Source organism: Anoplopoma fimbria, chromosome 15, assembly GCF_027596085.1.
Source record: "Anoplopoma fimbria isolate UVic2021 breed Golden Eagle Sablefish chromosome 15, Afim_UVic_2022, whole genome shotgun sequence".
Lineage (NCBI taxonomy): Eukaryota > Metazoa > Chordata > Actinopteri > Perciformes > Anoplopomatidae > Anoplopoma > Anoplopoma fimbria.
Window position 1 is genome coordinate 16,490,508 of NC_072463.1, and position 13,173 is coordinate 16,503,680.

The window sequence follows — 13,173 nt, forward strand, 5'->3', positions numbered from 1 at the left end:
CTCTCAACCTCTGTGACTGCAGAGAAAGAAAAGTGTGGTTTCCTTTGAACCTTCACCCTTCACCATCTTCCCAACAGACTCCATTTTCCCCCTTCCTCATCAAAACATATTTTTTCTAAGTGTTGCCTCTCCATGTGTGCTTCTCTGGCATCAGGACTTTACAGGCAAATTCACCCAGCGGTGCTTTGTTTCCGTCTGTGGTCATAACATTGCGGGCCAGGTAGGAAGGCAGCGAGGAATAGAAACAGATGGCGAGACTAGCAAAAGGCGAGGGTGAGGGGTTAAAAAGTACCGAAACGTTGATGAGTGAAGCAGAGGGAGAGTGTGTGTGGCTGGGCAGAGTGTGAATGTGTGTGTGTCTATGTGTCAGACAGGGGCATACAGTAGTAAGGCAGCTCATCCCCGCTGCCAACGGCACTGCGGCGTTACTAGGTCAGTGTGCCATCATCTCATTCATCATTATCACAGCCTGCTCTTCCTCCTCCTCTGCTCTCACTCCTCATACCTCCCACGCTTTCTTGCAGACGCTCTCTTCCTCCCACAATGGGAGACACGTCGAGCTACAGAGGCAGAAAGGAAGGTGAAACTGACACCCCTGAGCAGAAAACGGCAAAGTCATCTTCCTTTCATGAGCAGACGAATAACAGAAATGTGCACCCCAGTGTATGCCGAGTCAGACAGAATCAGAACCATCACTCATATCTGTGCGTTTAATGACACTTGGACCACGAGGCTTAGTTAGCTTAGCTTAGCATAAAGACAGGAGAAAACAGCTAGCTATTTGGTTTGGTTACAACAACTTAACCACACATTTTCTTGCCCAGGTCGGGCCGAGTGTCTTCCTAAAGTTGGTTACATGACAAGAACTTTTGCTGAAGTAGTAAGGCCTTAGAAAGGGATGCAAAGCTGGAACCCTGTGACCCCTACTAAGGACTTCCTTAGAAAGTGGTATTGAACAGTATAAGCACCTCTGAATGACCTGTCGCCTCCGTTCAACATCGTACACGTCTGTCAAAAATCACAGAATGTCAGACACCCTGCGAGAGACAGAAATCAATTATCCCCGGTGAATTTGGTTTAATTGAGCACGACACACTCCAGACCAATGGAGCATAATAGGCTGTAATTCATGACAGCTTTGCATTCCTGCATATTAGAGAAGGGCCGGAGTGATATCGGTCCACACAGACATCTCCCCTGCTGCTCAGGAATAGCTGGCAGCAAAAGTGGCGTTTGTTTGGTACACACAAAGACATATATACGACAACAAACACTTGCATGCAGCCACATGCAAATGCATTTGTCCCCCCACCATGGCTACACACACACACACACACACACACACACACACACACACACACACACACACACACACACACACACACACACACACACACACACACACACACACACACACACATTAGCTCTGGGTTGTCTGCTAGCTGGGGCTTTTTTTTCTTTTTGGGCCAATCTGTGAGATCATCACTCTCTCTGAGCTCCCGTCAGTTTTTTTTCCTCTCCCTCGGCTCCTCAAACCCCCCTGCCCCTCCTCCTCCTCCTCCTCTACCATATTCATTGTAATGCAGATTTAAGGATCGGGTGGGGGATGGGAGCAGAGAGAAGAGGTTTGTGGAGAGAGGCTGGGGTTGGTGTTAAGTATGACCTGGCAGCCCTGCTGTGCCTCAGCGGGCGGTCCAGCGTGGGCTGGGGGGAGGGGAACCAGAAAGAGAGAGAGAGAGAGAGAAAGAGAGAGCTTTGAGGGGTAATCTGACAGCCTGTATGCATGACTCAGACATCAGATATCAACATTCCGGCCTCTTGAAATAAAAGATGGCAGACGCGCAGCTCGTATTTCCATTCACCATAATCTCATCCAGGAGTGGAACTGAGAAGAATAGGCTGTTTTAATGGCGTTTTGCTCTGTCTAGACATACTAAGCTTATTGTCACAGAGGTCCTGTTGTTGTTCCCCTCTGTCATACACTAATACCGTGTCAAACTAACTGGGAAATAAATAGAGAGCATAATTTGCAAATGGCAGTGCTTTAATCTGTGTATTTATCTGTGTGGGGGCAGTGAAGCCATTACCGAAACATCACTAATTTGCCCACGCAGATTGTTCAGCTGTTGCTGAATGAGGTGTTGTGGTAAGTTTATTTTTGCTTTTTTTCTGCAAATGTGTCAGGGTGTGTGTCAGTGTGTGTTTAATCACCATGTGTCTCTGTGCATTTAGGGGTCTGTCTTGTTCTTAAGACTACAGCTTAAGCTATGGCCACGCTCGTCCCAGCTGTCCGAGAAGTCAAACCTTGACTTATTTACCGAGCGCCTGCCCTCCCGTAGCAATGCACCCCACCCCTCCTAGCAAACACACACACACACACACACACACACACACACACACACACACACACACACACACACACACACACACACACACACACACACACACACACACCACTATGGAGGGCAGAGATGGTAGAGAGCAGTCTAAGTGCTGCGTCGATACTGGGCCATTGGGTTTTAATGAGCCATGTGTGGGATGGATTCATTGACTCTGCACCTCTTTTTGTGCTGAAAAAAAGAGCCTGTGGTTGACTCCTTTAACCCGTTTGATTACACTGAATTGCACTCGAAATGCGTAAGAACAAAGTAGCGCACAGTTGGGTTTGTTTGAAAAACCCAACTGGCTGTTTGAAATAGGATTAGACTTTTATTATAATAATTATAACTATGTGATCATTTGTTGTTGTGATTTGCTGGCCATCCTCCACATGGATCTGAATGCAGGTTCAATAACAGAGTCACAGAGTCAATGGCACATAAGAGAGGTGGATGTTTGCCAAAGGATGGAGGTCCTCCAGTTGAGGGATGCCCTTCCAACTCAACTCAACTCAGTCAGTTTTTGTGTAGTTTTCGCTCAGCTTTGGCGCAATTCATTCTTCGGTTGTCATTTTTTGCTCCAGTTTCCCAGTTCTCCCATCTGCCATTGCAGCTGTGTTGTCATGGAGCATTGTTGCGCTTGTTTGTGAGTGACCTATTTATAACCCACCCCTACAATCTCTTGCCCCCGATTCCCTCTCTCGTCCTCCTCCAGTTTATAAAAACATGGTTACGTAAAAAAAAGAAAAAAGAAAAGAAGACAGCTCCTTTTGAACCATCGCCGGGTCATCACGGTGGCATGAACATCTCTCTGGGTTATTAAATAATTCAGGAGAAGGGGTTAGGTGTTGAGTCTGGGTTATTCAGAGATATTCTTAGCTTAAAAGTGGCATAACGGAGACTTTTTCTCACGTGTGAAAGTCACTGAAGCTAGAGCTTCCTCCTCTTTTTTCATTTTGATTTAAAAAGCACCATAATTGACACATATCAAGAGATGGCTGAATTATTAACACAGGGACACATTACTGAAACTCTGAAAATGTACTTTTCTTCATCTTTAAATGTCCGCTGTATTTGTGGGTTTGGGTGATCGTATGAAGGCCCTAAATGTCAGTCATGCAAATGAGGGCAGGAGTCTCCGGACTGAAGATTAACAACTATAAGTCTACAAAGACAATGGCTGCCGCTTGTCAAAATCTCACCCAGCCTGCTATCATTGACCTCGAGCCAGCCCTCACAGCTTCATGACCACACTGTCAGTAGCATTGCACTAGCTGCTGGCCTTGTCTCTCAATGAATCCGCAATGTTTCTCTCCCTCTGATTAGCCCTTTAACTGATCTACAACTGACCAACTGTGTTTGCAGGGCAGCACTGACCTCATCTCCACTGGTCTGCTGAGACAGCTAGCATCGATCTATTCTAGCTTGACCAACCTGCCCAGTTGAGTCTGCATTAGGCTCCATCTAGCCCACCGGTTAGACGTCACTACTCGCTACGCTACGACCCAAAAGTGATTGCAAGTGATTGATTGGGGATTGATTGGTTGAAACAGAGGAGTGGGAGGGAGGTGAAGTGAGGCAAGGCTGTAGGTACTGGGGAGCGGTTATTTACGCTTTGTGTCTCATCAGGAAATGGGCGCAAGCGGAGATTTACTGTTACTGCCCATATTATTGTCTCGAACATTCACTCCCTGTCAGCGCCTGAGATACCGCCCTGGCAGAGAGATACATTAAAAAACAAAACGGCATGAATATATCTCCCGCTGACAGGTTCAATATGAAAGACACCTGCTCCGACGAGGGGAGACGAAAAAGCCATTTGTCAGTTCCAGAGGGAGACACTTCCTTTGTGTCACTTCTCCCTTGGGGGGCTTACTAACAAGGCTATCATGGGTCACTGATGAGCTGGGACCGGAGATCAATTGTAGTGGTTAGAAGACTGTATCTGTCCAAGATGGGGATCTCGTCATCAGAAATGGATGGGGCTTACAGCAGGCGTTGTATTTGGGTCAAGGGCATCGCTTGGCACAGGACACAGGAGGTTTTTGCTCCGTATGATCAGGTGCTCCCGGCGGACTTCCATAGCATTTGCAAATACCCAACATGTAAGCCGATCACGCACCATCCAGGACCGTGTGGGAGTTAATCTGCTTTAACCCAACGACAATGGGTTTGATATATATAGGCGGCCGCAATTTGATGAGATTGTCAGTTTCTTTATTGATGTCATTCAGGATTTAAGCCCATGGATGTGTAACATAAGCACATTACCTGTGTCACGGGGAGACGACGGGGAGCGACGCGGTGCACGTTCAACAGGAGCAATTTGATCGCTGTCCATTGTGGCCTGATTTCTGTCGCCCTGCTGGTGAGGCGTGCCCTCGGGGAAAGTGGCGGGTTTCATTATGGTAAGCAAAGACTGTTGAACTATCAAGGCTATTTGATGGCACGATTTTGTCCCTGCAGCGTATGATGGATGTCAGTGTGGCTGGTGATGGGGGGCTCCTTTTTCATTTGCTTAAGAATCTGCCCAAAAGGGGCTCATTCCTGAAACATTCCAGGGTGTCAGATTATATCCTCGAATTTTAAAGTATGGAGATAAACAAAACCATCATACTCTTATATTCCAGCTGTAGGAAGACTGGGAGGAAATAGGAAAAGATCACAAGAATTGCCAGAATCTTTGTCAATCCCAGGTGGTTTAATAGATAGGAAATAGGATTTAATAGATGGTCAGCTAATAAACTGGGCATTTGAAGGGCTATCTGCTTTTACGCTTTCTAAGGAACGTTCGGAGGATTCTTTAAGGGAGATTTATGGGAGCGTCATGGGAAAGTTTGCCGGTTGCAGGCAAGTTGTCCCTCCTAATGGGTCGAGTGACCTCAGTCTCCTCAAGGTCAGGGTAATCTGGAGTAATTAACGACCAGGCGCTCTGACTGGCTTTATCTCGGCTCCGGTGCTTTCATAAAAACATCTCAAGAGGGTCCTGCTCGGCTCAGAGTTGACTCAACAATCCTTTGCACACCTGTGTGTGTGTGTGTGTGTGTGTGTGTGTGTGTGTGTGTGTGTGTGTGTGTGTGTGTGTGTGTGTGTGTGTGTGTGTGTGTGTGTGTGTGTGTGTGTGTGTGTGTGTGTGTGTGTGCCGCCCACACGTCCCCGCGCTCACACAGACACTCTCAAGGTTGTCCAAGGACGCAGTCTTCGGGCTTGATCAATGAGCATGTCACAAGCGTGTGTGTGTTCCCAAAGTGCTGTGTCACAGTATAACAAGAGGTTGTTTTAGGACAGTAATGGCTCGGCTATAGGCGGAGATAAAGCTTAATGAGCTGAATGCCTCGGCATTCACAGCTGAACATAAACGCCACACAGAGAAGCAGCAGCTCTCACTGCTGGGCATGTTTGTAGTGTCTCAACCTATAGACCCATCTCCTTCCTCACTTGTCCAACCACAGACTCAATCGCCTTATAAGGGCTGAGAAGGTTCGGAGCCTCGAACAGCTTGGCAGAAAGCGGGTGGCTGTAGCGCCTGATGTATGGCCTTGTTATTCCGAATAGAGAAGAGGGAAACGGCTGATTATTGATATCTGCTAAGTGTCCAGGATGAGTAATGTGGCTGTCCAGCCAAGCAGCTGTTCACCAAGCTTTTGGCAGGTGGAGAAAATCAATAGCAAGACACACCTTTCAGATGAGTATAACGGATGACAGAGAGGGGGGCTGGGGGCACGGTAATGGAAAGATTCCCATCTTTTGCTTTGGCTCGGGCCTCTCTAGCAATTGCACAGACAGTAATGACACGGCGGTGATGAAAGCCAGTCCGAGAGATGTCGGATTTCTAAACGGACTGCTTGTTTGACCAGCGGTGTCTGCGGTACTGTTGAGGTTTTGCAAACAGACGCAGATGCTTTCCATGTTCCCTTCATCAATTCACTGTCGGAGGTAGTAGAGCCATTATCGCTCTCAGAATGGAATCAGCCAGAGTGACTCTTCCTCCAATTGTCTTCCCACCTCCCATAGACTCAGATGCATCCTCATACAGATTAAGGCAGCTCTCCCTGCAGACATTTCCTATCTAAAACCCTTTTCACTTTTTCATCAGCTCGCATCATTACGCGTCACATCTCATCCATTGGTTCGTTACGGATGTGGCGATGCGGTTCCATACCCATTTGTGGTGAGTAAGATGTACAGTGGCACCCAAGGGTCCCTGGCTTCTCTGTCTGCCCGATTGTCACTGTCTGAGTGTAAAGGATATAGTAAAGTCAAATTACAGCAAATGCCACATCGCAACTCTTTCTCTACCTTTCTTTCCCCTCTCATCCTCCCCATGTTGGTCCCACCGGTCGCTCCTCTCTCCCCTGTGCTGCCGTGCAAATGGATTAATCTTGTAGCTCCCAGTCTGAGGGGAGGGTAGAGTGGTGCACTTGTGTCAGGGAACAGTGAAATATGCATGTGTGTGTATCCACGTTGTGAGTGTGTGTGTGTGTGTGTGTGTGTGTGTGTGTGTGTGTGTGTGTGTGTGTGTGTGTGTGTGTGTGTGTGTGTGTGTGTGTGTGTGTGTGTGTGTGTGTGTGAGAGAGAGAGAAAGAGTGATACGAAAACGAGACAGAAAGAGGGAAACGGATGGAGGACGAGGAATTCAGTGAGATGAAATGCAACATGTTGTTATGAGATGATGAATATAGCGTCTTCTCTGCATTTTTTAACGTCATGACAAGGAGGAAAAAGGACAGAATCGTAAATCTACGTACTGATTAAGTGTGATCTGTACATATTCTACTCTTTCAGGGGATCGTTTCCCACATGGAGTCCTAAAATAGAGTCATATCCATTAATAAACCATGTACCTGCTGTGCATCCCAGCTCTTTTCTAGTACCCCTGCAGCAGAGAGCAAGGAAGGGACAGTCAGGTGGGTCTGCCTGTTAACAGAGCTGGATCTGTGTAAAGCCCTCAGTCACTGGTATCACTTGTGTCAGCCAGTGCTAGCAGCTCCTCTCCATTATTAAAAACGGTTTAATGGTCAAATCGCATCAAATATTTACTCTCGTCTCGTCATTCACTGTTAATCTCCCCGTGTAATTTCTGACTCCACATCTTCCCCTTGCGACCACCTGCTGCCCTGATATTGCTTTCTCCTCACTCTCGCTCTCCCTGTTGACTGAGCAGCGGCATCAATGACAGGGGATCTCAGTGGTTGCCATGACAATGCCATGACGACAATGATGGAATTCATTTGGCATGGCGGGGTGCACATGAATGAATGAGTTTGAACCTGAGAAACCTCACGTCTGGTAGCCATCTGTAGACGGTGAGAAAGTAGACCCCATCACCCCCCGTCTGTAAACACAGATATATGAAAACAAAAAGCTGAGAGATGGAGTCAGTATGTTCTACTTACTGTGCTCTGTTGCATATGTAAGTGTTGTACAATTCCACAAAACCTCAGATCGAATTCAATCAATTTTACAATTCCTTTTTTCTACAATATCTGTGCAAGATACGGTTAACTTTAAGGAAAATGTGTGGCTATGGCAAATAAGTTAGAATTTAGACATGGTTCGAGTTAGTTAACTAAAAACAAGTGGTTAAAAAAGCACTAGTATAACGCACAAAGTATTGATATCTGAGTAATCCAAAAACACTGTCAAATGTACACTGTAAGAATCTTCATCCAAAACAGCCTATGCACACACATTTTGCTTTTTTCATTTTGGCTGTTGGAAACATAACTAGTAGCTGTGGGGCATTGCACCCCACAGCTACCAAAGAAAGTAGCACTCTGTAGTTCTTCCTTGCCATCACGACATCACTGTCACGTCACTGGATGCAAGAAGAACAATAAATAGACCGAGATTGAAAACATTAAACATTTGGTTAAAGTTGGGGAAAGATCATTAGCACTGAACATAAAATCTGCGGTGCGTAATTGTTCACTGTAGACATAATTCTCATGGATACCAGGCTGGTTTAAGAAGAGTGTTGGAGAGCTGGAAGCTGGGCCGAGGCTTTAATATATATGTAGGACAGATATGATGAACTGAAGCAAATGGATACGACTCTTCATATTACAGCTACGGTGTGTCCTCTTTTCGGTAAGGAAGCTGGTTTTGCAGTGAACGATCTGCACACCGCATAGCACTCCCCACTCACTCCCCCACACTCACCCCTCTCCTGTAGTCTGCAGCAGATGAGGAATCATGGGAGGTCAGGGTGGGCGGGAGTTGCGATATGACATCACATCCATCATGGCTGCCACAGGCTCCCAGCTGCCACCAGCTGTTGTGCATTAAGCAAAGTGCAGCAGGCGGATTTGGCTGAGCCAGTTATGGGATAACTCAATAACATTACTCTGTTAGGGGCCTGCCTTGAGCTCTTTATTTCATAATGCTTCGTGGTTTTACCGCCCGGCCCGCCATCCAACCCCTCGGGAGCTGTCGCGAACTTTTAAGCTGATTACCGTTTACGGGTCATCATGATTGGCCTCTGCTCGCCAGTCAAGTCTTACCACACCTCGTCGTGTCTATCTATGAAAACAGTGTTGACATTAGGTTATTGTGCCGATGGAAGTGCTGAATTTCATCAAGTAAGGCCATCAAATCAAACGCTCCATGATTCCCTGGCCCCTGGCTTACGTCCTCAACTTGACTGGGTCTTAATGCTTTCATGGAAGTAGGTTAAGTGCCTTGTGCCAACGCAGAGTGCCACACAGCGAGCCCGCATTAATCTGAGCCACCACCACGAGTCCCAACACAAGAGTTCCTTGGCGAGTTCTGGGAGCTCACACAAACTCTCAAAGACTACCGAGGAGGAAAGTTGTGAAAGAAATGCCAACGTTTTTTGACCCCAACTGGTTTCGCTGTTGGTCCGGGTGTGTGTTCGATGTGTGTGTGACTGGGAGAAACAGAAAAAGAGGTAGAGAGTGTGTGCAATATGTAGCGGGGCCTTTTGACACTAATTGTTTGGGATGGAGGTGGCAGCTGTGGGAGAACTCGGGGGCAGAAAGGTGATAGTTTGACCCTTCCCCACCCTCTGGGCTCCACTCAAGCCGTGTCCACTCTAATGGAAATACATTTGAAACACCATCTTCTTCTCTCAGTTTTAACCTTCATCCATACTAAATTGGGCCTCAAAAGCAAAGCTAGAAAAAAACTCTGGGGAGCGTACCATAAATAAGCTATGGAGAAGAGGAAGATTTAGCTTTTTTAAAACGGTTATGAAACCTTCACACACCTTGTTGAGTGTGTCTGCATAGCAATTAAGTTAAGAAGCCAAATATCGGTCCTCCAATTGATCACATTAAATCAGTTAATGGAAAAATATTTATCCTAATGCACATAATGTAGGGGTCTTTATATAGACATCTTTTGGGGCCCTCTTCGAACTGAAATGAACATGTATTTATGCTCATAGAATATTTAAGTTTGGTATTCAGTCAAAATTGCTGAATGCTGTGAAGGGACTACAACTTGTATCGCACATAGTCTTGTTGCATTTCTTCTGCCATTCAGATTATTCAACAAGAAAAACATTTTCCCACTAGTATTTCCCTTTTAAGAAATTTGCTATATCTTGCTGCCAATCCGAGGCACTTAATTATAGGTTTTAGTCAGTATTTTGTCCATAAAGCACGAATTACATCAGTAATAGTGCAAGCTTATCCCTTAAGCAAAGATTTGATCCAAGAAAATTGTTTACAGAGTGCCAATAAAACAAACCATAACACTAATGAAATGTATGATAAAGATTTGAGTCATTTTTCTAAGGCTCTGGGTTTGTTTCCCTCTCCAGTCCAGAGACTCATTATTGCCATCTACTCCAAATAACAGCTCCCGGCGTTAACTATCACCTCCTCTGTCCAGACGCCATCAGACAGCCTCTACCTGCTCTTTGCCGCCAGCGCCTGTGACATGGTGTCTGGCTTTGGTTCGGATCACGGAGGAGCTTTCTAAAAGAAAATGCTACCCTCGGATTCTCCATCTTCACTTTTGATTGCATGCTGTCTGGTTGAGCCACCTGGCTTTATTCCTCTGCCTCTATATTGGCTGTATACGCTTGTTAGTCTGGCTCCTTGTCTGTCCTCTAGCCGGCTCAAAGGGAGGGTATAAATACCTTTTACAAGCTTCCCTCCAGTATCTTTCTTTACCTCATCCTGTACTTCACATCCTTCCCTCAACTTGATTCGTCTTTTCGTCTGCCTTCCTTCCTTTCTAGTCTAGTTTCTTCTCTGTGTTGAGAAAAACATGCAGGATGTTATACAAAACATAATAAACATTATATATGTATAGGGAGATATCTCTCTCTATATATAGTAATCTATATATATATATATACATATACTATATATTATATCATACTTTTGTGTGCATCTCAAAAAACACACAGAACAAAGGAAGAACAGGCTGCACTGGTTGACATTTTTACATTACGTCCAGCCTGCAAGCGCAGCATTCTGCAGCAGCATGTGTGAATGTCATCAGTGGTTATGGTTAGCCGTGGACATGGAGTAGTCTTCTGTGACAGTTTCACAATGGTAAACCCAGTGGGCATGAGTGAGGAGAGAGGAGTGTGTGTGGCTCACATGCAGGCCTGGGGGCCCCGCGCTGTCCATGGGTGTGGGTGCGGGAGGTGGGAGGTGGGAGGTGGGGGGGTGGACCAGAATCTGCTTCGGCCGTTACAGCAATCTGGGTCAGTCAGAGGCTGAGAGAGAGAGAGAGACATAGAGAGAGAGTGACCTCATTGCTCCTGCATTATCATTTTTTTTCCCCAGTCAGTCAATCCCTACGCTGAGACCCAGGGAGACACTGCACCAGGAAATACGTCCGATCCCCCCCCCCCCCCCCGTGACAGCACATGTGCGTACACCCACGTGCACATACACACAGGGGAGAGGAAACGTAGTTACGACAGTGCCAAAATGAGGGGGTCGAAGGTTACCATTACAAATGGTTCGCTCTCACGTTCACGCTCACTCACACGAACACGGGGACCCTGAACCCGTCTCTCCTGCGGCGCTACGCGATCACACATCTTACACGGGTTGAGGTTTCATTTGCGGCCACGAAGCGGGGCCCCATTTTCTCACCATCTAAGTGCCCTCCTCTTTAACCTCTCAGGCTCTGTGCATGAGCAAAACAAGTTAGATGAAGCACCGACGCCATCAATGAGAGAGAGGAAAGAAAGAAGAATGTGCCACCTCTTTAACAGCACATCTGTTTAGATCTCGAGGACACAAACCAGCAGGCTTTTCCTCTCTCTCGTAGCCTCGCTGGCACTGTCTTTTTTCGCTCCATTTCTCCAGACTCTCCCTCCCGAGCCCTGAACTCCTGCCAATAACTGCTGGCGGGATCTGATTTGCGTTGATTGCATTAACATTCTCCAGATGTTGGTAGTCAAAGATCTGACACCTCTGTCCCACAGCTGTGTTGTCACAGAGAGCGAGGAGATACAGGGCTACGTCCCCGCCAGAGCTGCGAGGGAGTGCGGTATCCTTAACGGAATACGAGCCGACGTATGAGATGGACTTGGACTGGGTTCAAAGCAAATGAAGTGTGAGCTTTAAAGAAAACTATAGAGGAGGTGTACAAGAGGAGAAGAAGGGAAAGACAGAGGGAGTTGGACACAAGTGGTTAATACAGAAAATAAATGAGCCTCGTTAAACAGAAAGGAGCTGAACAGAAAAGTGTGCAAGAATAAAAGAACAACAAAGAAAAGAGAGTAACCTTGAGAGAAGGAGGTGAGTCTGTGCAGAACAGCTTTGCTTTGAGAGGAAATACTCAATTCCCTCGACTCCGTCCAGTCCATCTGTTTGGTCTTGTCTTCACGGTGTTTGGGGCTTGCCGCATGGCCACAGGAAGTAGCCAGCCCCCCTGGGTTTTCAGCAAGGGAACGTGATCCCTTTAATAAGCCCTGAAACGGTGCTCCACCACTGCCCTCCTCTTCAAAAGTCCCCTCAGGCTCCGCTGTAAGCCCTCACTCTGGCCTTTGAGAAGGCTTCACGCTCAACGCCACACAGGGATCAACGCGGAGGCCAGACCCGGCCTCGTTAATAAAGCAGACATTTTTTGGGGGAAACAGAATTACGAGCTGCAAAACATGTTGGATGATTCGTTACTAGGGGGTCACAGGTTTTGTACGGAGTGGGGTTACCTGTACGCTACGAGAGGCTCATGGATCTTACCCATATCAGCAGACAGAGTGTTACTATCGTGCTAGTTCACCCATGTCTCCTATAAATGATGTCATGCGCTATTATTTTGTTTTGATCAGAGGTGTAATTCCTGGTAACGCAGGACTTTGAGAGACGGGGGTTTGCATCCTGAGATCGTGGTTGGGTTTATGCAACAAAATCACTTTGGCTATGTTACGAACTGTTAACTATTTGCTTGAATTGGTAATCAATCCCACAGTGGGACTGTGGGTAAAGACATACTGTATAGCTGGTATGAGGCCTGAACTGTATGGTGTGACATGGGCGTGGCATCACTCAAAATAAATCTAAAAGCTAATGCTTCATAGTTGAATGGTCTAAGATTGGAAACAGTTTGGGCATCTTTACTGACAGCCCTAGATGTGATCAAATGTGCGTGTGTGTGAGTGATCATGTTTCTACCACATTTTCCTCTCAGCACATTCCAGATCATCCTCCATGTGTTGTGCATGTATGCGTGCCATGTGAAGCCATGTTGTACTGCAATGCATCCTGTAGTGGAGATCACAACTGTACGTAAAGTGAAATAAATGAAATAGAAAGTAAGATCTGATAAAATCCCATCCATGTTCCAAAGTATTCTGTCACAT